The sequence below is a fragment of the Gigantopelta aegis genome, chromosome 9 (genome assembly GCF_016097555.1).
Source record: "Gigantopelta aegis isolate Gae_Host chromosome 9, Gae_host_genome, whole genome shotgun sequence".
NCBI classification, from domain to species: Eukaryota; Metazoa; Mollusca; class Gastropoda; order Neomphalida; family Peltospiridae; genus Gigantopelta; species Gigantopelta aegis.
The window spans coordinates 57,556,775-57,566,762 of NC_054707.1; the positions used below are offsets into that span (position 1 = coordinate 57,556,775).

At 39.6% G+C, this 9,988-nt stretch overlaps 1 protein-coding gene across 4 annotated transcripts in view; it reads right to left on the reverse strand.

Moving 5' to 3' along the window:
- LOC121380743 (UDP-N-acetylhexosamine pyrophosphorylase-like) overlaps positions 1-5,544 on the reverse strand; it is a 49,613-nt gene extending 44,069 nt beyond the window's left edge. For 3 of the 4 annotated variants that reach the window (XM_041509705.1, XM_041509706.1, XM_041509702.1), the window contains exon 1: positions 5,091-5,212. The gene's annotated coding sequence lies outside the window, so the exon portion shown is untranslated. Of the gene's footprint in view, positions 1-5,090; positions 5,213-5,479 lie in introns of those variants that run through there. The other variant, XM_041509703.1, reaches the window with a different exon arrangement.
- Between the last annotated feature and the right edge of the window lie 4,444 nt (positions 5,545-9,988).

Genomic DNA, 9,988 nt, shown 5'->3' on the forward strand with positions numbered 1-9,988 from the left:
GTTTTGAAGGTGTTTTATTATGAGGTTAACAAACCAACTAGATCAAGAGACGTTAGTATGGAGTCGTTATGGGCTGTCATTGAAAATTAATTTGGTAATTATAGGTAAATAAATGTGAAGTTTAAATATTCTTATGTGAACAAATTGCAATACCTTTATTTAATGTATATCTTAAGTACATACTTGTTTTAATTTTCACACTGTAAATGTAGCATAACCTGCTGTATTTAGTTGGTGTAAAGCCCATTCGACGACAATAATGCGTCCATGTTTTAAAACAACTTTCGGGGTGTTTTGGAAATCGAAACCATGATGCTGGCCATTTCTTGGGATGCATTGCTGTTACTGCTGCAGTTAAACACTGCGCAGTTAACCATCATATAATTACGTCGACAGTATATAATAACACTAATTATCTTGTAAATTAAATTTCCGATAAACCTGGAGACAAAAAAACAAAAGACGACTAAAAGGCACAACCAAAGAATCAACACGTGTACCAGTATTGCTTGGTAACTCTCACTGATGATGTATTGCCTCGCTTTCGTTCAGATCTATGCATAATCCCGCCCACTTCTGTTTTTACCCCAAACCTAAGACGCGCAGCTGACCGGTGCCTCGCAGCGAGCCAGGCGTTAGAGTAATGCGGTCTTTGACGCTAACTTAATCCATTACACACTACATGTCTTTTGGTGTCCAGTCTCCTTTAATTATAAGAAATGATATTAAGTATTTTTTACCATATAAAATTATGAATCGAAAGAACCATGTACACACTTTTTGAATGAACATCTACGCGAAGTTGTACTGTGTGACAGTAGATCACCTGATCAGAGGTCATAACCTCTCAACAGGCATATTCTACAATGTGAAGAAACAATAAATTATTACACGGTGTAATAATTATATACTCTTCAAAAGAAGAAACGCAAAACCACATTGTCGTAACATTTGGAGAATTGATTAATTATTGAATGGTGAGTCCGATAATTACCAAATGTTGCAGGATTGTTCACAATTCACTCTAGTCCATTGTGAGTAAGTGATAGGACACACCACCAAGGTCAAGGTCATCTGGAGTCAATACCGGGTGTGGCCTCCGCGTGTGTTGACAACTGCCTGGCACCGCCTGCCCATTGAAGCAACCAGAGTACGGATGACGTCCCGGGGGATGGTGGCCCACTCGGCCTGCAAGGCTGCTGCCAGCTCGGGCAGGGTCTGGGGCTGTGGTTGTCGCTGTCGGAGGCGTCGGTCCAACTCGTCCCATAGATGCTCAATTGGGTTCAAATCCGGTGATATCGATGGCCAAGGAAGGACATTAATGTTGTTGTTCTGTAGGAAAGCCGTTGTGAGACGTGCTGTGTGAGGCCTGGCGTTGTCATGTTGGAACACTGCGTTGGCGTTGGCCATAACTGGAACGATGTGTGGCCGGAGGATCTGGTCAATGTAGCCCTGTGCATTCAGGTTGCCCTGCACGTGGACCAGGTCAGTTCTGCCAGTGTGTGAGATGGCTGCCCACACCATGACACTACCCCCGCCGAATCTGTCCACTTCCTGCACGCAGTTTGCCGCATAACATTCACCACAACGCCTATACACGCGACATCTTCCATCATGATGTCGGAGCAGAAATCGGGTCACTGAACCACACCTGTCTCCATCGCAGTTGAGGCCATTGTCGATGAATCTGGCACCACTGCAGTCGGAGTCGATGGTGTTGTGGTGTTAAGATGACACCTCGAACTGGACGTCTGGCACGAATTCCTACCTCACGTAGGCGGTTCCGTACGGTCTGGTCGGATATCCTGCGCAAACCTGGTATTGCTGCGGCTGTGGAGGTGGCAGTAGTCAATCGTTCCCGAAGGTGGCGTACCCGGATGTAGCGGTCCTGCCCGGGGGTAGTGACCCGTGGTCGACCGGATCTAGGTAGGTCACGTGTTGATCCATGTTGCTGGTAACGGTCCCACAGTCTGGAGATGGTGCTTGGGGACACATGGAATGCCCTGGCAACGGCCGTTCTGGATTCGCCTGCGTCTAGTCGGCCGATGGCATTGTTTCTCTGCGGTTCACTGAGACGTGGCATGTCCTGGATTGTCAACTGTCTGCCAGATACAGAGGCCAGGCAAGCGAACACCCTGCACTTTTATACTGTCGGTGTTCATGTTGCACGTGCAGTGGTGACATGGTTTGCACGTGGCTGCGTTTTTGCGAATATTCACATTTTGGAACTTTATTGTACAGTAGCTGCGTTTTATCGAATGTAACCGTGGGAATGTGTTTGGGACATGCAATGACCTTATATTCACAAAGCATGAACCGGTAGGAAACATAAAATCGGAGTTATAACCCATTTGTACCCTTTTGCGTTTCTTTTTTTGAAGAGTATATATATTCCAGCTGCCTATTGGCTACCATGAACCACCACCCGTTAAGACACATGCTAAAACAAATGGGTCAATGTTACAGAGTGTCACTCCTGATGCGAGTGCTGCAAATCCAAAAGGGATTGGAATATAATCAACCTACCCAAGACGAGCAGGGTTCAAAATTAACATGAAAACCATTGTTGCCAGCAGGGCTAGTTGAAGAAAAATCTCACTGGCTCTTCTTAAATTAAACTAGCCATCCAATCATCACATTGAAATTTCACAGCACAGCCAAAATCAAAATTAGAATGCTCTTTGTTGAATAATAACAATGTGCTCACCGTATATACAGTGAAACCCCTCTAAACTGGACACTCTCTGGACCATGTAAAACATCCAGTTATAAGAGGTATCTGGTATGGAGAGGTTCTCTTCTGCACAGATATTTAAAAAGGGATCTTGAATAAATAAAAATGTTTCTGTACAAATTACCATTAAATTATACAGATTAAATCTTCTTTATTAATACATGGGTGATGACAAAATGCTAGAAGTAAAAAAACCAAATAACAATACAAAGGGAATAAAGGTAAAACTGTGCATGCTGTAAAACTAGTCTGAGGCTGGCATGTCCTCTTTGTGGCAATGCAAGAGGAATGGAATAAACTTTGTGGCGATGCAAGCAGGGTAAAATCTCCAGTAAAGGATTTCCTCAGGAGTTGCTGTCCTCCTAGACGAAGCACACACGTGTGCATTTAATTTGGAAATTGTAAATGCTATAGTAGTAGGCTACTAATAAAATAAATCTTGAAAAAAAAATGTTTGTAAAAAAACAAAAGTACGTAGTTATCATATTATAAAGCTTAAAACAGGAACTTATTGTTTATTACAGTAATATTTGGACAGTTATGTCATCATGTAAGTCTTGGTGACAAGACTTTATAGATCTGATCTGTTCTTATTTCATGTAAATCGCTTAAAACTTAAAACAATATTACCGACAACGACAATCAATTAACTGACCTTTGGCATAAGCCCTGTAGTAATGGAAAATTTCATTGTTATTTTTATATGTGCAAATGCACTCACATCAGTGTGAGTTAAATTTGATTTTGTCCCAGAATAATAATATAAGCTAATTAAATGTAATTTCTTTTTATCGTAACATTGAATAACAACTGTCAAATAGTAGCTCTACTAGATAATTATAGCATATCCAATCCATTCCGAAAAGCTGACAATTTCTGGCAGATTTTAAAAATACATGCAGTGTTACATTTTGAGCTCTATTTTTAGAAAGACCCTGCCCAACTGGTACCATACTCGCCAGAACCCAACGGACTACCTTTGTAAAATTCTTAGTCGCCCTTAACAAATAATGGTAACCCTGGAGGAGTACACTCATGTCACCTTAGTCTGCGCGGCACAAAAGTCTGCGCATGTTAATGACGTTACATTACGTCTCGAAACAAGTGTCGAGGTATGTTTGTAAACAAACAAACAACGTTAATTTAATTCACAAAACCATTGTTAAAAACAACACATCTTGATTGTGAATATATGTATAAAACTGGTCGATAACACTCTGAATTAATGCACTAAAAGTATACTGTTGCCAGCCTCGATCAACGTGTTTTTCTATCACCTGTCAACACGTGTCTGTCAACATTGTAATGATCAACCTTCAACCTTGCATATCAACTTACATAAATTTACATAGAAGCTTCAATACATACCTTATTGTAATTTATGAATCCATAAATCAAATGAATGTCTTATTTAAGTTAACGTAAACATCCAAGCATACTTTGAATTTCCCTCCGAGTGACACAATGCAAAATGGCTGCACACAGACTTTGAAGATTGCACCGACAGCATGGCCTATTTTAGCTATAGTCTGTTTCAAAATTATCATTCACTGTCCTATATGTCTAACGAACACTATTTGTGCTCATTTACACAGTTAATAATAGACACTTTTTTGTTGAATAATGATCAAATACTTTTACATTGGCTTTTTTTAATATTGTCATTTTGTGTTGTCCAAACACCATTTATATTTATCTCATTTGCACAATCTAAATGTTTCTGAAACTGACTATAACAGGAAGTGTTTGTTATTTAGAACTTATTAAAAGTCGGATCCATTGTTTGTTGCTGTTTTATGTAAACATTAGCGACAGAAGTGGTTGTTTTGATGTTTGCTGTGCAGACTTATGTGCCGTCATGCAGGCCAGTAAATGCAGGGGGGTCCCACTAAAAATGCGCTCATTACTTGACTTTAAAAAACATTAAAATTAAAATAACTTTAGTTGTAACACGTTTATTGTTCCATTGTACTGTGGCAGTGAAATAAATATTTTTAAAGAAATATTTTAACTTTAAAATATAACACAAATGCTTAGGTGCGCAGACTTAGGTGCCACCAGTGTACATACAGGTATAGGCCTACAAAAAAATCTGACAGCAGAGTGATTATATTCATCGAAGTGTCCGTCTAGCACCCTAGCAGTAGAGAGCTTGGGCTAATACTCCGCCTACTTTTTCACTTACCCATGTATTGCTGTTTTGTTTACATTTTGACCAATGTTTTATAAACTAAAAAGTAGTGGTACTTAATCAAGGAGAAATACGGTAATATAGAAGGCTAGCTTGACAGCTTTAGGAGGAGGTGATATTAAAATAACTACATGCGTGAATACTAACAAAAGTGCTTCAACCCACCTTGTTTTTGTCAAACATACACTTGGTCTTCACCTGTTCACAACTTTTCATGCAACTGTAAACGTAGAATAAAATAAAATATTGATACGTCAAATTTTATGAGTTTTCGGCTCGCAAACCGGAAGTAACACGTGTCACTGTTTACCAATATATTAATTCGCAATACAATATAGTACACATCATTTCATTGCTTTTCTCACTTATATATTGAAATATATTTCCTTTGCTATATTTTTTATATTAATGTTGAATTAATTCATGTTTATTACCATTTATTAGCAATACATAAACATTCTATATTTTTGACAATAAGTATGACCAGAGTGCAGGAATATGAAATGTAGTTTGTGTTTATTTACATTTGACAGCGCGAAATCAAAATCACTAACCGGCCTCGGTGATGTTGTGGTTAAGCCACCGGACTTAAGGCTGGTAGCCACTGGTTCACAACCTGGGATCTCTGCCACCCAGAGCGATATAGTGTGCCAAAACAAACACGGCGTTCGAATTTAATGGATGCAAGCAGTGTTACCCCCACGAACGTTCGTCAACCATACAGCCAAGAACGAAACTCCTTGCTCACGATATCGCTGGTTCCACGATATCGCAACATTTACATGTTTGCGGTTTAGCACGCGCAACGCCCCCCTGCTGGCACGTGTATTGTTAGAAATGTGATGACAAACAACACATTGTTTTGCCCATTAACAAATTTTAAGAAATGCCAATTTTTGTTTTAAGTATTCATAGTTTTACTGTTTGGTCATAAAATAACAGTGATTTTTCTGACACCCCCATGCTTTATAAATAGCCCCAAGTACATACAAGTTCTAATTGCAATTGGTATCCTCACTTTCGTAATAATTAGGGGCCCTTAAAAGGGCCAACACTGCAATACTATCGTGGTCTGATAGTATTGCGAATGCGTAGGAAGTAGGCCTTCTTTCGCATTCCCCGGGGATTAAAGTGGACCCCATCATCCAGAAAATATTCAAGATAATTCGTAGTCATCGGCACCGAGTCCCGCCGGATCAGCTTCTTCAACCCACGGTTGACGGCATTCCGAAGGATATTAAAACGGGCTATAGTCATTTCAGGGGACTTCCTAAATACCCCACGGCGGCAAATCTCCAGGATAGGGGAGACCGGGGTTGGTTGTCACACTTTTTATGTAGATGACGTTTTTAAATTTGTAAAATGTTATTGTCAATGTATATCCCTCCCTGGTTTTAGTGCTATATATCGGCCATATACTGTAAAAGTTAAGTTGGCAAAGGTTAATTCAAAGTACAACATATTGACCATTAAAACATATAACAATTTTGAGACAACCTGCCCCATTATGAGGTTGGTTGTCACGGGACCTGGGGTTGGTTGTCACTATATCTTGCCATGTGTTATAATTACCTGTATATATCAGATGTCCTTGTTAGTAATTCTTCAGATAACCACTAAGCAACTGCACTGTCTTGGACAGACAGCACAGATAGCTGATATATGTGCCAGGGACAGCGTGCATGAACATTATTTGGAAATAAGCATGAACACACATTAAAACGAAAGGAAGGTAAAACTTTGCTTATACATTTCATAATAAAAACATTTTATTAATCAAAATTAAGTTACTAGTGTTAAGCAAGATCAAGCATGGCCTAACGTAGGCTATAGTTAAAGCCTATAGGCCTACTCTAAATATATACAAGGAATTTTCAAATTTCATTACTCTATATGGAATTTTCAGTTTCATTGCATAAAATAGTTTGACAATGACAAAATAACACTTTCTTAAAACTAATTAATTAAAAACAATCAAACAAGAAATCCCTGTAGGGACACAATGCATTAACAATTGTAGAAATTCAGTTATCATCAGAGCATGAATCGCAGTTATGGCAAATATAGAGTTTCTCTCCTGATGTACACGCATTGTGAGCCCACATGTTGCAATCTATACATTGGACCCAAACCTCTCTTGGTCTGCTGTTGGAATTAGGGTTCCATACAAACAAGACAAAAACATTCATCTTCCTCTTCAGAAGAGTCGGAAGGTGCCAGATGTATACCTTTTGTCTTCTTACCACATTTGGAAGTTGAGTGGAGTATCTTCTTTACTTTCTTGGGAGAACATGGTCGTTTTTGCTTTTCTGTCTGAAGCGCATTTTTTATTGGTGTGTCCGTTAAGATTGCAGTTGTTCTTTTACGACTTGTTTTCTTCACACGTTTTCTAGCTGGAGATTTCGGTAGTGGTCTCAGATCTTCTGGTAAAGTTACAGTTTCATTTGGAATGGAGTTAAGAGGTGGCCTATTAAGTAGAACATGAGAAGCAGCACTGGGTTCTACCATACAGGAACCATTACCACCGTTGCTGGAAGATGTGCTGGGTCCATCGTCAGTAACCATAAGAGATCCATCATCAGTGTCTGTAGCTGGGGTATTACGTGCAGGCATTGGACGGTCGGTCACATACCCTGGAGCAAATTCAGAATCTGAAAACACATCTCTGTTGTATGGGAATATTCCAGCTACCTTAAACCCAGCCTGAACATTGTTTGCTGTTGCAGCAAGAGGATAAGCTGTTGCCACTATATCAGGTATATCATATATTGTCATTGTTTGTCCTGGGTGACTTAGCATCCAAGCATCAGAAGCAGTATTGATATATTTTTTGAGTGGTCCATATACTGATCTGTCAAGTGGTTGCAACCTATGTGAGCAGTGAGGTGGAAATGATAGAATAGTGATACCATTTTCTTTGGCATAGTTCAGACCATCAATGGAAAGATGTGACTCGTGGTTATCTAAGAGCAATAAGCATGGTTTTTCCATGGAGCACTTGGAATATTCCACAAAATGTTTCAGGAAATCTAGGAAGTTGTCCTCCTTCATCCATCCAGATGGATTAGCACAACCTTGACTTCCAGTCGGTCCATTTGCTACGAAATGTTCCCGAAAATTAACGCGAGGAAAAAAAAAAATGGAGAAATACTATTTCCTGTTGCAGAAACAGCACACGCAAGAGTAACAAGCGTGCCTCTCTCCCCAGATGTAATGGATCCAATCTGTTTGAATCCACGACGAGCCACAACTTTGTTAGGTTTTTGGACTGTTGTAACACCCGTTTCATCCATATTCCATATATCACCAGGTCCAAAGTTGTACCGCTTCAAAACAACTGACAAATTATCAAAGAATGCACCAACATTTGTTTTGTTAAAACTGCTAGCTCGTGCCAAGCTTGTTGCCTCCGGTTTGCGGATTGACAGACTTGGATGGCGTTTAAGAAACCCTGTGAACCACTCGGCACTTGCGTGCTCCACATCAGACCAAGTGTGGTGGATTTTCGACTTGTTAGCCACTGCCAACTGATAACCCAGTTTTCTTATTTCTTTAGGTGAAAGACCATGGTATATATCCGAAGCCTTATTGATATAGTCGACCAGTTTTTCTTCCAATTCTGCAGTGAATACCAATCTATTTTGAATGTATCCAACTGACGACACAGGTAGAGTGTTGTTTCCGTCGATCTCTTCATAAGTAAACTTTCTACAGTAGCGGGTTAAAGTCCGATAATTAATCCCTATGTCTTTTGCAGTTTCCCGTATGGACCTTTTGTACAATTTCACCTGTCTGACCGCTCTAAGTATGACATCCGGCGAGGTCAATCCTTTTTCTGTTTTTCTTTTGAAATTTCGAACCATTGTGTAACTAAAAAACAAAAACATTAACAAATATTGGTCAAACATAGATAACACACACACACACACACACACACACACACACACACACACACACACACACACACACACACACACACTATTCAGATAAACACATTTGTTAATGGATATTATTTAAAAACACAAAGAAACACTCAAACAGAAACAAACATAAGCTATAAAAATGTATTTTATGATACAATGCATGAATACATAATACATTTGCATTACCGGGGTTGGTTGTCACATGTGACAACCAACCCCTGTCATTGTGTGACAACCTGCCCCACAACGACCCATGGACAACAATTACTATCTGCCTGGCTGGTGTAGTTGTCTTGGGTTTCTACACTTGCACAATAAGAAGTATACTCCAGTTTCTGTTTAACTTTGTAATAATCTCAAACAAAACGTATTACTAGTTAGAACTATGATATAACAACATGCAGAACAAAAATTTACTTACAGTATAAAAATATCTTCAAATTGCCAAATCTCTTCAAAGTATCAAGTCTTCTCTGTAGTTTAAATATAGCGGGGTTAAAACATTTCAAGGGATATAACTCCGTTAGTCACATACGATTATGTTGTTTATTTGGAAAATTATGGCCCTTGTGACAACCAACCCATGTGACAACCATCCACGGTCTCCCCTACACACTCGAGCCACCCCCTCAGTCAAAAAACGTTGACGCAACCTTAAAAGGCGGTCAACTATCTCCTTCGGGACTGTCCCGGGGGCAATGTCATTGCCGCCCAGGTGTATTATCACCAGGGACGGCTGGTAATCCACCACTGCCTTATATAACTCCTCCGAGATACGGTCCGACCGCATACCACCTTGACCAAAAAATCGACTAATTGGTCAACCACAGGACCAATCAGGGTCACCAAAGCTCCCAACCAGAATAGAACTCACTAATTACACCATCTCTCTTCCAGAAACATCAACTGAACGATATAACCAATCAACGACCGGAAAACTGTACATAACTGAGGACTGTTCATTAAAAAATTATCAAATGTTATTATGCACTTTATGTATGTAAGGTAGTAGATACAATTCCTTTCACAACAGACAAAGGTGAGTAATAGTCGCTACAAACAGACCAGACGATCGCCAATAGAAAACAAGATACAAGTAAGATTAGCTAACCACTTACCTAAATAACTAGATATTCATAC